General features: G+C 48.7%; 13 non-coding genes across 13 annotated transcripts; all 13 read right to left on the bottom strand.

Annotated features, from left to right (window-relative positions):
• Nucleotides 1-357: 357 nt before the first annotated feature.
• trnak-uuu (transfer RNA lysine (anticodon UUU)) lies at nucleotides 358-430 on the bottom strand. The gene has a single exon. It is a non-coding gene; the product is annotated as a tRNA-Lys (tRNA).
• A 178-nt stretch (nucleotides 431-608) lies between these two features.
• On the bottom strand, nucleotides 609-690 carry trnas-uga (transfer RNA serine (anticodon UGA)). Its single transcript has one exon. It is a non-coding gene; the product is annotated as a tRNA-Ser (tRNA).
• A 3727-nt stretch (nucleotides 691-4417) lies between these two features.
• On the bottom strand, nucleotides 4418-4489 carry trnah-gug (transfer RNA histidin (anticodon GUG)). The gene has a single exon. It is a non-coding gene; the product is annotated as a tRNA-His (tRNA).
• A 1714-nt stretch (nucleotides 4490-6203) lies between these two features.
• On the bottom strand, nucleotides 6204-6285 carry trnas-uga (transfer RNA serine (anticodon UGA)). The gene has a single exon. It is a non-coding gene; the product is annotated as a tRNA-Ser (tRNA).
• Nucleotides 6286-6416: 131 nt separating this feature from the next.
• Nucleotides 6417-6488, bottom strand: trnah-gug (transfer RNA histidin (anticodon GUG)). The gene has a single exon. It is a non-coding gene; the product is annotated as a tRNA-His (tRNA).
• An 842-nt stretch (nucleotides 6489-7330) lies between these two features.
• Nucleotides 7331-7403, bottom strand: trnak-uuu (transfer RNA lysine (anticodon UUU)). Its single transcript has one exon. It is a non-coding gene; the product is annotated as a tRNA-Lys (tRNA).
• A 611-nt stretch (nucleotides 7404-8014) lies between these two features.
• trnas-aga (transfer RNA serine (anticodon AGA)) lies at nucleotides 8015-8096 on the bottom strand. The gene has a single exon. It is a non-coding gene; the product is annotated as a tRNA-Ser (tRNA).
• Nucleotides 8097-8708: 612 nt separating this feature from the next.
• Nucleotides 8709-8781, bottom strand: trnak-uuu (transfer RNA lysine (anticodon UUU)). The gene has a single exon. It is a non-coding gene; the product is annotated as a tRNA-Lys (tRNA).
• Nucleotides 8782-9172: 391 nt separating this feature from the next.
• On the bottom strand, nucleotides 9173-9244 carry trnah-gug (transfer RNA histidin (anticodon GUG)). The gene has a single exon. It is a non-coding gene; the product is annotated as a tRNA-His (tRNA).
• A 1668-nt stretch (nucleotides 9245-10912) lies between these two features.
• trnak-uuu (transfer RNA lysine (anticodon UUU)) lies at nucleotides 10913-10985 on the bottom strand. Its single transcript has one exon. It is a non-coding gene; the product is annotated as a tRNA-Lys (tRNA).
• A 178-nt stretch (nucleotides 10986-11163) lies between these two features.
• trnas-uga (transfer RNA serine (anticodon UGA)) lies at nucleotides 11164-11245 on the bottom strand. Its single transcript has one exon. It is a non-coding gene; the product is annotated as a tRNA-Ser (tRNA).
• Nucleotides 11246-11602: 357 nt separating this feature from the next.
• Nucleotides 11603-11684, bottom strand: trnas-aga (transfer RNA serine (anticodon AGA)). The gene has a single exon. It is a non-coding gene; the product is annotated as a tRNA-Ser (tRNA).
• An 819-nt stretch (nucleotides 11685-12503) lies between these two features.
• Nucleotides 12504-12576, bottom strand: trnan-auu (transfer RNA asparagine (anticodon AUU)). Its single transcript has one exon. It is a non-coding gene; the product is annotated as a tRNA-Asn (tRNA).
• Between the last annotated feature and the right edge of the window lie 4114 nt (nucleotides 12577-16690).

Below are 16690 nucleotides of genomic sequence, written 5' to 3'. Positions count from 1 at the left end.
AATCAGGTGTGCCGAACAAGCCAACCAATTTCTGCTCAGTTTGTGTCCAACACTGCTGCCCTACTTGCAACCAACCCAGCTCAGTCAGCAAGCAGAGATTGCAAGCTAGCCCTGCAAGCGGGTAAAACAGCGATCCCACTGGGGACTGACAGCACTGCACAATTGGGAAGTCTGTCTTATTCTTCTCACTCTTTGAGCACTCTTTCCTAAAGGGCTGACCATCAGAATCAGGTGTGCCGATTAAGGGAGGTGCACTGATACCCTGGAGCAGGAAGGAACACCGCTCCAGTACAGATTCAGAAGAAGAGATGGACCGTAGTGACAGCAGGGTGACTCAGCCAAAAGCAGACAGACCTTCACCCAAACAGGGACTTGAACCCTGGACCCTCAGATTAAAAGTCTGATGCTCTACCGACTGAGCTACCCGGGCTCTTGTGGAGCACTGGCTTCTCACCTTTTATAAAGCAGCAGTTTTACAACAAGCTGCCCAGAAGAGACGCAGGTGTCACGAGGATGAAAGCTAGAAGCAGTTATGGCACAGAGAGCGAAGGACCATAGAAGGCACAATTACCGTCACAGAAAGCTAAAGCAATACTGCAAAGCCCTCCCGTAGTCGGCAGGGTTCGAACCTGCGCGGGGAGACCCCAATGGATTTCAAGTCCATCGCCTTAACCTCTCGGCCACGACTACGCCTAATCTTAGAAAGCAAGCCCCCTTGTCTGGTGGCGCCCTGCACAGGCCAAGCTTCAGAAACAAAATCACGCAGAAAGATGAGGTGGTAAAAAAATTTTCAACCTTCCCGTATACTCAACGGCAAAGGGTTGCCGTGACCCTGATTCGAACCGGGGTTGCTGCGGCCACAACGCAAAGTATTAACCACTATACGATCACGCCGTGCCACTGGCTCACCCAAGAGAACCCCTGGAGCCCGGATACAAGAAGCAGCAGTGGCGTGTTTGTCAATCGAAAAGGGACTGGACATTTTGCAAATAAGTGCGAGGACCATGAAAAATGCATGGATGCTTTGTCTCATGGCCTTCAGCAAACAGTTTAGTCGGCAGGATTTGAACTTGCGAGGGGAGACCCCAATGGATTTCTAGTCCATCGCCTTAACCACTCGGCCACGACTACGGGAGTAGACCAATTTCTGCTCAGTTTGTGTCCAACACTGCTGCCTGACCTACTTGCAACCAACCCAGCTCAGTCAGCAAGCGGAGATTGCAAGCTAGCCCTGCAAGCGGGTAAAACAGCGATCCCACTGAGGAGAAATCAGGCTGCCATGTCTCATCCTATGTAATGGGGTTTTTCAGTACTGGCCCTGGGGACCGACAGCACTGCACAATTGGGAAGTCTGTCTAGAGTTTGAATACACCTTCTGGTGCTACTTGGACACGTCATCAGTGAAAAACCCGAGGTCATAGGGTGTTTCGGGTCTTTAATCTTCATACACCCTCACCCGGGCGACCCAGCCGGGGGTGATCAGTCCCCGGCTTGTGTCCAAGTGGCATGTTGCTCCACGGATCCCCCCTACGGATCTACAGCCACCGAGAAGCCCTTTCTGTGGCCTCTAAGATGTTTGCGGTGGCTTTTTTCAATTGCAGTCCTTTCACTCCAAGGAGTTTGAGGGTTCGCAGCAGTGAGTGGCCAGCGAAGCCTCGGCACCCGACCTCGACTGGCTCGCAGCGAGTTTTCCAGCCATTGTTCCGGCACTTCGAGCTGAGCCCTGCGTAGTTAGCCCTCTTGCGCTCGTGGGCCTCTTCAATATGGTCTTCCCAGGGGACAGTTAGTTCCAGGATAACCACTTGCTTGGTAGACTCAGATGTTAGCACCATGTCTGGGCGGAGAGAAGTGGCTGTGATGTTGCCTGGGAACTTAAGCTGCCTTCCAAGGTCAACCTGAAGCTGCCAATCACGAGCAGTGGAGAGGAGCCCCCCCGTAGAGCTAGGCCGGTGGAATTGTTCCTTCTGCCCAGCTCTAATGAAGGTGATTGTCTGTTTGGGGGCTACCTGGGTCTTGCTGAGCTGGATCGCTGTGCAGATGCAGTCCGCCAAAGCCTTTAGCACCTGGTCGTGGCACCAGCGGTACCGCCCTTCCCCTAGCGCTCTTTAAAATCTTATGTCTTATTTTACTCACTCTGTGAGCACTCTTTCCTAAAGGGCTGACCATCAGAATCAGGTTTGCCGAACAAGGGAGACGCACTGATCCCCGGGAGCAGGAAGGAACATTGCTCTAGTACAGAGTCAGCAGAAGAGATGGACCGTAGTGATAGCAAGCTGAGGCCTACAAAAAGAAGACTGACCTTCGCCCAAACAGGGACTTGAATTAAGTAGACCACCTTCTGCCATGTTGTGTGTAACACTGCTGCCTGACCTACTTGCAACCTAGCAAGCCGAGATTGTAAGCTAGCCCTTGAAGTGGCTAAAACAGCAGTCCCACTGAGGAGAAATCAGGCTGCCATGTCTCATCCTTTGTAATGGGGTTTTTCAGTACTGGCCCTGGGGACCGACAGCACTGCACAAATGGGAGGTCTTTCTTATTCTACTCACTCCGTGAGCACTCTTTCCTAAAGGGCTGACCATCAGAATCATGTGTGCCGAACAAGGGAGATGCACTGATCCCCGGGAGAAGGAAGGAACATCGCTCTAATACAGAGTCAGCAGAAGAGATGGACCCGTAGTGATAGCAAGCTGAGCCCTCCAAAAAGTAGACTGACCTTCGCCCAAACAGGGACTTGAATTAAGCAGACTACCTTCTGCCCTGTTGTGTGTCACATTGCTGCCTGACCTACTTGCAACCTAGCAAGCCGAGATTGTAAGCTAGCACTGGAAGCGGGTAAAACAGCAGTCCCACTGAGGAGAATTCAGGCTGCCATGTCTCATCCTATGTAATGGGGTTTTTCAGTACTGGCCCTGGGGACCGACAGCACTGCACAATTGGGAATTCCGTCTTATTCTACTCACTCTGTGAGCACTCTTTCCTAAAGGGCTGATCATCAGAATCAGGTGTGCCGTACAAGGGAGATGCACTGATCCCCGGGAGCAGGAAGGAACATCGCTCTAGTACAGAGTCAGCAGAAGAGATGGACCGTAGTGATAGCAAGCTGAGGCCTACAAAAAGAAGACTGACCTTTGCCCAAACAGGGACTTAAATTAAGCAGACCACCTTCTGCCATGTTGTGTGTAACACTGCTGCCTGACCTACTTGCAACCTAGCAAGCGGAGATTGTAAGCTAGCCCTGGAAGCAGCTAAAACAGCAGTCCCACTGAGGAGAAATCAGGCTGCCATGTCTAATCCTATCTAATGGGGTTTTTCAGTACTGGCCCTGGGGACCGACAGCACTGCACAAATGGGAGGTCTTTCTTATTCTACTCACTCCGTGAGCACTCTTTCCTAAAGGGCTGACCATCAGAATCATGTGTGCCGAACAAGGGAGATGCACTGATCCCCGGGAGAAGGAAGGAACATCGCTCTAATACAGAGTCAGCAGAAGAGATGGACCCGTAGTGATAGCAAGCTGAGCCCTCCAAAAAGTAGACTGACCTTCGCCCAAACAGGGACTTGAATTAAGCAGACTACCTTCTGCCCTGTTGTGTCACATTGCTGCCTGACCTACTTGCAACCTAGCAAGCGGAGATTGCAAGCTAGCCCTGTAAGCGGGTAAAACAGCAGTCCCACTGAGGAGAAATCAGGCTGTCATGTCTCATCCTATGTAATGGGGTTTTTCAGTGATGGGCCTGGGGACCGACAGCACTGCACAATTCGGAGGTCTGTCTTATTCTACTCACTCTGTGAGCCCGTTTTCCTAACGAGCTGACCATCAGAATCAGTTGTGCCAAACAAGGGAGGTGCACTGATACCCTGGAGCAGGAAGGAACACCGCTCCGGTACAGATTCAGAAGAAGAGATGGACCGTAGTGATAGCAAGGTGACTCCGCCAAAAGCAGACAGACCTTCACCTGAACAGGGACTTGAACCCTGGACCCTCAGATTAAAAGTCTGATGCTCTACCGACTGAGCTATCCTGGCTCTTGTGGAGAACTGGTTTCTCACCTTTTATAAAGCAGCAGTTTTACAACAAGCTGCCCAGAAGAGACGCAGGTGTCACAAGGATGAAAGCTAGAAGCAGTTATGGCACAGAGAGCGAAGGACAATAGAAGGCACAATTACCGTCACAGAAAGCTAAAGCAATACTGCAAATCCCTCCCGTAGTCGGCAGAGTTCGAACCTGCGCGGGGAGATCCCAATGAATTTCAAGTCCATCACCTTAACCTCTCGGCCACGACTACGCCTAATGTTAAAAAGCAAGCGCCCTTGTCTGGTGGTGCCCTGCACAGGCCAAGCTTCAGAAACAAAGTCACTCAGAAAGATGAGGTGGTAAAAAATGTTCAACCTTCCCGTATACCCAACGGCAAAGGGTTGCCGTGACCCGGATTCGAACCGGGGTTGCTGCGGCCACAACACAGAGTACTAACCACTATACGATCACAGCATGCCACTGGCTCACCCAAGACAACCCCTGGAGCCCGGATACAAGAAGCAGCAGCGGCGTGTTTGTCCATCGAAGAGGGACTGGACATTTCGCAAATAAGTGCGAGGACCGTGAAAAATGCATGGATGCTTTGCCTCATGGCCTTCAGCGTAGTCGGCAGGATTCGAAACTGCGCGGGGAGACCCCAATGGATTTCTAGTCCATCGCCTTAACCACTCGTCCACAACTACGGGAGTGGACCAATTTCTGCTCAGTTTGTGTCCAACACTGCTGCCTGACCTACTTGCAACCAACCCAGCTCAGTCAGCAAGCGGAGAATGCAAGCTAGCCCTGCAAGCGTGTAAAACAGCGGTCCCACTGAGGAGAAATCAGGCTGCCATGTCTCATCCTATGTAATGGGGTTTTTCAGTACTGGCCCTGGGGACCGACAGCACTGCACAATTGGGAAGTCTGTCTTAATCTACTCACTCTGTGAGCACTCTTTCCTAAAGGGATGACCATCAGAATCAGGTTTGCCGAACAAGGGAGATGCACTGATCCCCGGGAGCAGGAAGGAACATCGCTCTAGTACAGAGTCAGCAGAAGAGATGGACCGTAGTGATAGCAAGCTGAGGCCTACAAAAAGAAGACTGACCTTCGCCCAAACAGGGACTTGAATTAAGCAGACCACCTTCTGCCATGTTGTGTGTAACACTGCTGCCTGACCTACTTGCAAGCTAGCAAGCGGAGATTGTAAGCTAGCCCTGGATGCAGCTAAAACAGCAGTCCCACTGAGGAGAAATCAGGCTGCCATGTCTCATCCTATGTAATGGGGTTTTTCAGTACTGGCCCTGGGGACCGACAGCACTGCACAAATGGGAGGTCTTTCTTATTCTACTCACTCCGTGAGCACTCTTTCCTAAAGGGCTGACCATCAGAATCATGTGTGCCGGACAAGGGAGATGCACTGATCCCCGGGAGAAGGAAAGAACATCGCTCTAATACAGAGTCAGCAGAAGAGATGGACCCGTAGTGATAGCAAGCTGAGCCCTCCAAAAAGTAGACTGACCTTCGCCCAAACAGGGACTTGAATTAAGCAGACTACCTTCTGCCCTGTTGTGTGTCACATTGCTGCCTGACCTACTTGCAACCTAGCAAGCGGAGATTGCAAGCTAGCCCTGTAAGCGGGTAAAACAGCAGTCCCACTGAGGAGAAATCAGGCTGCCATGTCTCATCCTATGTAATGACGTTTTTCAGTGCTGGGCCTGGGGACCGACAGCACTGCACAATTCGGAGGTCTGTCTTATTCTACTCACTCTGTGAGCGCGCTTTCCTAACGAGCTGACCATCAGAATCAGGTGTGCCAAACAAGGGAGGTGCACTGATACCCTGGAGCAGGAAGGAACACCGCTCCGGTACAGATTCAGAAGAAGAGATGGACCGTAGTGATAGCAAGGTGACTCCGCCAAAAGCAGACAGACCTTCACCCGAACAGCGACTTGAATCCTGGACCCTCAGATTAAAAGTCTGATGCTCTACCAACTGAGCTATCCTGGCTCTTGTGGAGAACTGGCTTCTCACCTTTTATAAAGCAGCAGTTTTACAACAAGCTGCCCAGAAGAGACGCAGGTGTCACGAGGATGAAAGCTAGAAGCAGTTATGGCACAGAGAGCGAAGGACAATAGAAGGCACAATTACCGTCACAGAAATCTAAAGCAATACTGCAAATCCCTCCTGTAGTCGGCAGAGTTCGAACCTGCGTGGGGAGACCCCAATGGATTTCAAGTCCATCGCCTTAACCTCTCGGCCACGACTACGGCTAATGTTAAAAAGCAAGCACACTTGTCTGGTGGCGCCCTGCACAGGCCAAGCTTCAGAAACAAAATCACGCAGGAAGATGAGGTGGTAAAAAATTTTCAACCTTCCCGTATAATCAACGGCAAAGGGTTGCCGTGACCCGGATTCGAACCGGGGTTGCTGCGGCCACAACGCAGAGTACTAACCACTATACGATCACGGCGTGCCACTGGCTCACCCAAGACAGCCCCTGGAGCCCGGATACAAGAATCAGCAGCGGCGTATTTGTCCATCGAAGAGAGACTGGACATTTCGCAAATAAGTGCGAGGACCGTGAAAAATGCATGGATGCTTTGCCTCATGGCCTTCAGCGTAGTCGGCAGGATTCAAACCTGCGCGGGGAAACCCCAATGGATTTCTGGTCCATCGCCTTAACCACTCAGCCACGACTATGGTAGTAAACCAATTTCTGCTCAGTTTGTGTCCAACACTGCTGTCTGACCTACTTGCAACCAACCCAGCTCAGTCAGCAAGCGGAGATTGCAAGCTAGCCCTGCAAGCGGGTAAAACAGCGGTCCCACTGAGGAGAAATCAGGCTGCCATGTCTCATCCTATGTAATGGGGTTTTTCAGTACTGGCCCTGGGGACCGACAGCACTGCACAATTGGGAAGTCTGTCTTATTCTACTCACTCCGTGAGCACTCTTTCCTAAAGGGCTGACCATCAGAATCATGTGTGCCGAACAAGGAAGATGCACTGACCCCCTGGAGAAGGAAGGAACATCGCTCTAAGAGAAATCAGGCTGCCATGTCTCATCCTATGTAATGACGTTTTTCAGTGCTGGGCCTGGGGACCGACAGCACTGCACAATTCGGAGGTCTGTCTTATTCTACTCACTCTGTGAGCGCGCTTTCCTAACGAGCTGACCATCAGAATCAGGTGTGCCAAACAAGGGAGGTGCACTGATACCCTGGAGCAGGAAGGAACACCGCTCCGGTACAGATTCAGAAGAAGAGATGGACCGTAGTGATAGCAAGGTGACTCCGCCAAAAGCAGACAGACCTTCACCCGAACAGGGACTTGAACCCTGGACCCTCAGATTAAAAGTCTGATGCTCTACCGACTGAGCTATCCGGGCTCTTGTGGAGAACTGGCTTCTCACCTTTTATAAAGCAGCAGTTTTACAACAAGCTGCCCAGAAGAGACGCAGGTGTCACGAGGATGAAAGCTAGAAGCAGTTATGGCACAGAGAGCGAAGGACAATAGAAGGCACAATTACCTTCACAGAAATCTAAAGCAATACTGCAAATCCCTCCCGCAGTCAGCAGAGTTCGAACCTGCGTGGGGAGACCCCAATGGATTTCAAGTCCATCGCCTTAACCTCTCGGCCACGACTACGGCTAATGTTAAAAAGCAAGCACCCTTGTCTGGTGGCGCCCTGCACAGGCCAAGCTTCAGAAACAAAATCACGCAGAAAGGTGAGGTTGTAAAAAATGTTCAACCTTCCCGTATAATCAACGGCAAAGGGTTGCCGTGACCCGGATTCGAACCGGGGTTGCTTCGGCCACAACGCAGAGTACTAATCACTATACGATCACGGCGTGCCACTGGCTCACCCAAGACAGCCCCTGGAGCCCGGATACAAGAAGCAGCAGCGGCGTGTTTGTCCATCGAAGAGAGACTGGACATTTCGCAAATAAGTGCGAGGACCGTGAAAAATGCATGGATGCTTTGCCTCATGGCCTTCAGCGTAGTCGGCAGGATTCAAACCTGCGCGGGGAAACCCCAATGGATTTCTAGTCCATCGCCTTAACCACTCAGCCACGACTATGGTAGTAAACCAATTTCTGCTCAGTTTGTGTCCAACACTGCTGTCTGACCTACTTGCAACCAACCCAGCTCAGTCAGCAAGCGGAGATTGCAAGCTAGCCCTGCAAGCGGGTAAAACAGCGGTCCCACTGAGGAGAAATCAGGCTGCCATGTCTCATCCTATGTAATGGGGTTTTTCAGTACTGGCCCTGGGGACCGACAGCACTGCACAATTGGGATGTCTGTCTTATTCTACTCACTCCGTGAGCACTCTTTCCTAAAGGGCTGACCATCAGAATCATGTGTGCCGAACAAGGAAGATGCACTGACCCCCTGGAGAAGGAAGGAACATCGCTCTAAGAGAAATCAGGCTGCCATGTCTCATCCTATGTAATGACGTTTTTCAGTGCTGGGCCTGGGGACCGACAGCACTGCACAATTCGGAGGTCTGTCTTATTCTACTCACTCTGTGAGCGCGCTTTCCTAATGAGCTGACCATCAGAATCAGGTGTGCCAAACAAGGGAGGTGCACTGATACCCTGGAGCAGGAAGGAACACCGCTCCGGTACAGATTCAGAAGAAGAGATGGACCGTAGTGATAGCAAGGTGACTCCGCCAAAAGCAGACAGACCTTCACCCGAACAGGGACTTGAACCCTGGACCCTCAGATTAAAAGTCTGATGCTCTACCGACTGAGCTATCCGGGCTCTTGTGGAGAACTGGCTTCTCACCTTTTATAAAGCAGCAGTTTTACAACAAGCTGCCCAGAAGAGACGCAGGTGTCACGAGGATGAAAGCTAGAAGCAGTTATGGCACAGAGAGCGAAGGACAATAGAAGGCACAATTACCGTCACAGAAATCTAAAGCAATACTGCAAATCCCTCCCGTAGTCAGCAGAGTTCGAACCTGCGTGGGGAGACCCCAATGGATTTCAAGTCCATCGCCTTAACCTCTCGGCCACGACGACGGCTAATGTTAAAAAGCAAGCACCCTTGTCTGGTGGCGCCCTGCACAGGCCAAGCTTCAGAAACAAAATCACGCAGAAAGATGAGGTGGTAAAAAATTTTCAACCTTCCCGTATAATCAACGGCAAAGGGTTGCCGTGACCCGGATTCGAACCGGGGTTGCTGCGGCCACAACGCAGAGTACTAACCACTATACGATCACGGCGTGCCACTGGCTCACCCAAGACAGCCCCTGGAGCCCGGATACAAGAAGCAGCAGCGGCGTGTTTGTCCATCGAAGAGAGACTGGACATTTCGCAAATAAGTGCGAGGACCGTGAAAAATGCATGGATGCTTTGCCTCATGGCCTTCAGCGTAGTCGGCAGGATTCAAACCTGCGCGGAGAAACCCCAATGGATTTCTAGTCCATCGCCTTAACCACTCAGCCACGACTATGGTAGTAAACCAATTTCTGCTCAGTTTGTGTCCAACACTGCTGTCTGACCTACTTGCAACCAACCCAGCTCAGTCAGCAAGCGGAGATTGCAAGCTAGCCCTGCAAGCGGGTAAAACAGCGGTCCCACTGAGGAGAAATCAGGCTGCCATGTCTCATCCTATGTAATGACGTTTTTCAGTACTGGCCCTGGGGACCGACAGCACTGCACAATTGGGAAATCTGTCTTATTCTACTCACTCTGTGAGTACTCTTTCCTAAAGGGCTGACGATCAGAATCAGGTGTGCCGAACAAGGGAGATGCACTGATCCCCGGGAGCAGGAAGGAACATCGCTCTAGTACAGAGTCAACAGAAGAGATGGACCGTAGTGATAGCAAGCTGAGGCCTACAAAAAGAAGACTGAACTTCGCCCAAACAGGGACTTGAATTAAGCAGACCACCTTCTGCCATGTTGTGTGTAACACTGCTGCCTGACCTCCTTGCAACCTAGCAAGCCGAGATTGCAAGCTAGCCCTGCAAGCGGGTAAAACAGCGGTCCCACTGAGGAGAAATCAGGCTGCCATGTCTCATCCTATGTAATGGGGTTTTTCAGTACTGGCCCTGGGGACCGACAGCACTGCACAATTGGGAAGTCTGTCTTATTCTACTCACTCTGTGAGCACTCTTTCCTAAAGGGCTGACCATCAGAATTAGGTTTGCCGAACAAGGGAGATGCACTGATCCCCGGGAGCAGGAAGGAACATCGCTCTAGTACAGAGTCAGCAGAAGAGATGGACCGTAGTGATAGCAAGCTGAGGCCTACAAAAAGAAGACTGACCTTCGCCCAAACAGGGACTTAAATTAAGCAGACCACCTTCTTCCATGTTGTGTGTAACACTGCTGCCTGACCTACTTGCAACCTAGCAAGCCGAGATTGTAAGCTAGCCCTTGAAGTGGCTAAAACAGCAGTCCAACTGAGGAGAAATCAGGCTGCCATGTCTCATCCTATGTAATGGGGTTTTTCAGTACTGGCCCTGGGGACCGACAGCACTGCACAAATGGGAGGTCTGTCTTATTCTACTCACTCCATGAGCACTCTTTCCTAAAGGGCTGACCGTCAGAATCATGTGTGCCGAACAAGGAAGATGCACTGACCCCCTGGAGAAGGAAGGAACATCGCTCTAAGAGAAATCAGGCTGCCATGTCTCATCCTATGTAATGGCGTTTTTCAGTGCTGGGCCTGGGGACCGACAGCACTGCACAATTCGGAGGTCTGTCTTATTCTACTCACTCTGTGAGCGCGCTTTCCTAATGAGCTGACCATCAGAATCAGGTGTGCCAAACAAGGGAGGTGCACTGATACCCTGGAGCAGGAAGGAACACCGCTCCGGTACAGATTCAGAAGAACAGATGGACCGTAGTGATAGCAAGGTGACTCCGCCAAAATCAGACAGACCTTAGCCCGAACAGGGACTTGAACCCTGGACCCTCAGATTAAAAGTCTGATGCTCTACCGACTGAGCTATCCAGGCTCTTATGGAGAACTGGCTTCTCACCTTTTATAAAGCAGCAGTTTTACAACAAGCTGCCTAGAAGAGACGCAGGTGTCACGAGGATGAAAGCTAGAAGCAGTTATGGCACAGAGAGCGAAGGACCATAGAAGGCACAATTACCGTCACAGAAAGCTAAAGCAATACTGCAAATCCCTCCTGTAGTCGGCAGAGTTCGAACCTGCGCGGGGAGACCCCAATGGATTTCAAGTCCATCGCCTTAACCTCTCGGCCACGACTACGCCTAATGTTAAAAAGCAAGCGCCCTTGTCTGGTGGCGCCCTGCACAGGCCAAGCTTCAGAAACAAAATCACGCAGAAAGATGTTGTGGTAAAAAATGTCAACCTTCCTGTATACTCAACGGCAAAGGGTTGCCGTGAAGCGGATTCGAACCGGGGTTGCTGCAGCCACAACGCAGAGTACTAACCACTATACGATCACGGCGTGCCACTGGCTCAACCAAGACAACCCCTGGAGCCCGGATACAAGAAGCAGCAGCAGCGTGTTTGTCCATCGAAGAGGGACTGGACATTTCGCAAATAAGTGCGAGGACCGTGAAAAATGCATGGATGCTTTGCCTCATGGCCTTCAGCAAACAGCGTAGTCGGCAGGATTCGAACCTGCGCGGGGAGACCCCAATGGATTTCTAGTCCATCGCCTTAACCACTCGGCCACGACTACGGGAGTGGACCAATTTCTGCTCAGTTTGTGTCCAACACTGCTGCCTGACCTACTAGCAACCAACCCAGCTCAGTCAGCAAGCGGAGAATGCAAGCTAGCCCTGCAAGCGGGTAAAACAGCGGTCCCACTGAGGAGAAATCAGGCTGCCATGTCTCATCCTATGTAATGGGGTTTTTCAGTACTGGCCCCAAGGACCTACAGCACTGCACAAATGGGAGGTCTGTCTTATTCTACTCACTCTGTGAGCACTCTTTCCTAAAGGGCTGACCATCAGAATCATGTGTGCCGAACAAGGGAGATGCACTGATCCCCGGAAGAAGGAAGGAACATCGCTCTAATACAGAGTCAGCAGAAGAGATGGACCGTAGTGATAGCAAGCTGAGCCCTCCAAAAAGTAGACTGACCTTCGCCCAAACAGGGACTTGAATTAAGCAGACCACCTTCTGCCCTGTTGTGTGTCACATTGCTGCCTGACCTACTTGCAACCTAGCAAGCCAAGATTGTAAGCTAGCCCTGGAAGCGGGTAAAACAGCAGTCCCACTGAGGAGAAATCAGGCTGCCATGTCTCATCCTATGTAATGGGGTTTTTCAGTGCTGGGCCTGGGGACCGACAGCACTGCAATATTCGGAGGTCTGTCTTATTCTACTCACTCTGTGAGCGCGCTTTCCTAACGAGCTGACCATCAGAATCAGGTGTGCCGAACAAGGGAGGTGCACTGATACCCTGGAGCAGGAAGGAACACCGCTCCAGTACAGATTCAGAAGAAGAGATGGACCGTAGTGATAGCAAGGTGACTCCGCCAAAAGCAGACAGAACTTCGCCCAAACAGGGACTTGAACCCTGGACCCTCAGATTAATAGTCTGATGCTCTACCGACTGAGCGATCCAGGCTCTTGTGGAGCACTGGCTTCTCACCTTTTATAAAGCAGCAGTTTTACAACAAGCTGCCCAGAAGAGACGCAGGTGTCACGAGGATGAAAGCTAGAAGCAGTTATGGCACAGAGAGCGAAGGACCATAGAAGGCACAATAATCGTCACAGAAAGCTAAAGCAATACTGCAAAGCCCTCCCGTAGACGGCAGGGTTCGAACCTGCGCGGGGAGACCCCGATGGATTTCAAGTCCATCGCCTTAACCTTTTTTTTTTTTTTTTTTTTTTTTTTTTTTTTTATTGAAGAAATTTCAATCAATAAAATACAATAGATTAAACACAAGCAATAGAAAATACAAAATTTCTTCTATACACATCTCTACATTACACATCTTTCCTTTACATAGATAATTTAAAAATCTCCTTCACTTCCTGGTAGCTTCCACATTAAATCATTTAAAACACAATAAACTTTTGGGGTAAAAACATCATAAAAATAATCCAACATATTTACACCTTTAAAATACACATACAGTCTTTCAATATATAATTCGGTTTTCCTTTTAAACACAGTCCAAACATCCAACACAATGATTTCCTTTTTAGCCACAGTTCTTACTCTCCCATATTGCACTTTTCATTAGCATTACACACAGATTAATAAAATTTTTGTTTTGACACTTTTTTTTCCAACCAAACATCACCACTCTGTTCCATTCCATTCCATTTTCATCCCAGTCTTCAGTCACATCTTTAATTAAACATTTACATTTTCTTAAAAATTCCTCCAGTTCTCTACAATATAAAAACATATGTAAAATCCCCTCTTCCTTTTCCTGGCACACTTTACACAGAGCATTTTCTTCCCTTCCTATTTTATTTAAAATAACCTCAGTAAAAACCACTTTATGCCTTATAAAATACTCCAAACATCCCAATTTAGTTTCCACACACTTCCCTGTCATGTTTCTCCATATACACTCTTTTTTTAAATATTTGAATTTCTGCATCCAGTATCCATTTGCAATAGGCTCTTTAAAAACACCATCTCTAAAAGAACAATAAATCATTTTCAGAGTACATACCTTAAAATCATACAGTTTTTCCCCTAATTTCACATAAATACATTTCTGTTTTGGCTCTCCTTCCATACTTTCTATTCTTTTAATCCACTCTTTGGGTATTGCACTTTTAATGATTTCATATTTACTTTTTATTTCTTGTTCACTGTAATCCTCTTTTGCCTCCTCCATTGCATCTACAATAAATTGTGTCGTTAAAAACCCTTCTTTAAATTCATACAAAATGTCTCTCACTCTTGTTATCCCCACTTCCATCCATTTCTTTAAAAAAAATCCCTTTGTCTTGTTTTAAAATGTTTTTGTTTAAGAACAGAGGTTGATTTAAAATGGTTTCTCTCCCATGTGGATCATATTCAACTTTATCTAAAAATTTTCCCCAAGCACTAAAAACTTCTCTATAATACTCTGGTAAGCGTTCTGTCATCCAATTCTTCGTTTTCATCCATAAAATTCCATCCTCCATGTTAAAATCCCCACATTTTTTTAAAAAGTATCTCATTGTTTTTTTCCACTCTGGCTTGCCCTCCTCTTGTAGTCGGCCATGACTACGCCTAATGTTAGAAAGCAAGCCCCCTTGTCTGGTGGCGCCCTGCACAGGCCAAGCTTCAGAAACAAAATCACGCAGAAAGATGAGGTGGTAAAAAATTTTCAACCTTCCCGTATACTCAACGGCAAAGGGTTGGCGTGACCCAGATTCGAACCGGGGTTGCTGCGGCCACAACACAGAGTACTAACCATTATACGATCACGACGTGCCACTGGCTAACCCAAGACAACCCCTGGAGCCCAGATACAAGAAGCAGCAGCGCCGTGTTTGTCCATCGAAGAGGGACTGGACATTTCGCAAATAAGTGCGAAGACCGTGAAAAATGCATGGATGCTTTGCCTCATGGCCTTCAGCAAACAGCGTAGTCAGCAGGATTCGAACCTACGCAGGGAGACCCCAATGGATTTCTAGTCCATCGCCTTAACCACTCGGCCAAAAACAGGGCAAAAGGGACTGCTACAAGGGGGAAAGAAAGGGAAAAGAGAAGGAGAAAGGAGGGAAAGCAAGAAAAAGAAAAAAAAATTATCCATCAAACTTCATGAACACTCACAAAGGATTTAAGTAAAGTTTTTGATTGGTTTTTGACTATATTTTTAATAAAAAAATTAATAATAATAATAATAATCTGACAAACACACCACAAACTCTTGCCAGGACTTGCACCTGGAATCTTTCACCCAAAGGGTGGATGTGTTACTATTACACCACAAGAGTTGTGTCTTTCTTTTTTTTTTACAAACACTGTAAATTAAACACTGGAAACAGCAACTAAAAACAAAATGTTCACAGCACAACACACACACAGCACAACATATGCAACTGTATAAAAACCTAACTATATACATTACTATATACACCAATGAAAAAAAAATCAAAGAACTCCCTGTACATTCTCTCTCCACTGTGCAACAGAGAGGCCTGAGGCTGGACAATACCACCGGCCCTTCAGCTGAGTGTGGCCAGTTGTCTTATTTTTTGCCAGCCCACACTGCTTGCAGATATAGTGATATATATCCTTTGCTAGTCGTTTCCGTGGTGGTTCACCTCTAGCCACTCGCTCCTCATCCTCTTGGGCAGCTTTCTGCCTTCTCCATGTGCGCTGCCTGGACTGAGTAGAGGGACAAGTTTGTGATGGCAAGGTATTAGGCTGCTGGAATTGGGGAGGGGGCTGGAATTGGGGAGGCAGCTGGAATTGGGGAGGTGGCTGGAATTGGGAAGGTGGCTGGAATTGGGGAGGGGGCTGGAATTGGGAAGGTGGCTGGAATTGGAGAGGGGGATGGAATTGGGTAGAATGAGGCAGTGGTAGACCTGGTTGGTAGCTGGGAAAGGGTGGGTAGGACCCAGGGGGGAATGCAAAGTGTGGTGCTGGTGGGTATATGGGAAATGCAGAGTAAGATCGAGGAGGAGGGGTGGGCATTGGGCACCTGTTGGAGATACGCTTACGAATGAAGGCCTCTCCCTCCTGATTTGCTGAATCCTGAAATACCATGGCCTCATGCCCATGCTGTGCAGGAACAGCTGGAAGTTCGCGCACTTCAGGAAGAGCCTCCTTTGCCAAATATACTTGTTTGGGCAGTGCAGTACCCTGCAGAAGCATGTCTCTGTCTACACGTTTCTGTCTTTTTAGTAGCCTGCAAGAGAAACATTCTTCATCTTAAATTAGCAATTTAAGTGAATAAAAGCCCATTGTCTTTACTTCCTGTAGCATCATTTTTAAAAGCATGTACAAGAAGGTTTTATAAGTACAATCTTGATATACTACTGTGATTGTGCAAAAGTATCGCATAAAACAAGACTCACCACGAGGAGACAGTAGTGGTGTTTATCGGGACCAGAACTAGGTTAGTCTGTCCTAGAACCTCTCTGCTGTTCTCCATCAGCTGTTTTAAGTGGCTGTATACCACCACAATGGATTGTGGAATTGGCAGAGTTTTTCCTTGTGTGTCCCTGGGCCTGTTCCGTGCTTGCTGAAACTCTTTCAAAAGCCTTAGGCAAACACATTCACAGACCCTGTGGACTTCAGGGTCCTGAGCTGCCTGCCCATGAGTCATGAACAATCTATGGAAAAGAAAGATGATATAATCTGAACTGTATACTGGGTTATAAACTAGTGACGATCCAAAAAGTCAAATTACCTCTCTGCTGCCTGCTGTCCTGGAGCAGAGCCACTCTGCTTCCTGGATGCTCTCCAAGGTCCTGTCAAAGCCTTCTTCTTAACCCTCTGGCTATATTTTGATGGTACCTTGTCCTTGGCATGCAGAGCCATGTACAGCTGGACTATGTTGGCCTCCTCTTGTGATGACAAGGCAGTGATCGTTCGGTTTAGGCCAACCAAGTAGGCTGCCAGGGCATCAACTGCCTCCCAGCCCAAGACACCTCTGGAATCACACTGTGTACTCTGGAAATTGAGAAAAATGCCAAACACAGTCCAATAAATATATACGGTGTTGTAATAATTATTTTGCATTGTACATGCATATATTTTAACTTTACACATTGTTGACAAT

Source organism: Carassius carassius, chromosome 18 (assembly GCF_963082965.1).
Source record: "Carassius carassius chromosome 18, fCarCar2.1, whole genome shotgun sequence".
NCBI classification, from domain to species: Eukaryota; Metazoa; Chordata; class Actinopteri; order Cypriniformes; family Cyprinidae; genus Carassius; species Carassius carassius.
The sequence above is the reverse complement of the archived record's forward strand: the minus strand, read 5'-3'. Positions and strand labels throughout refer to the sequence as shown.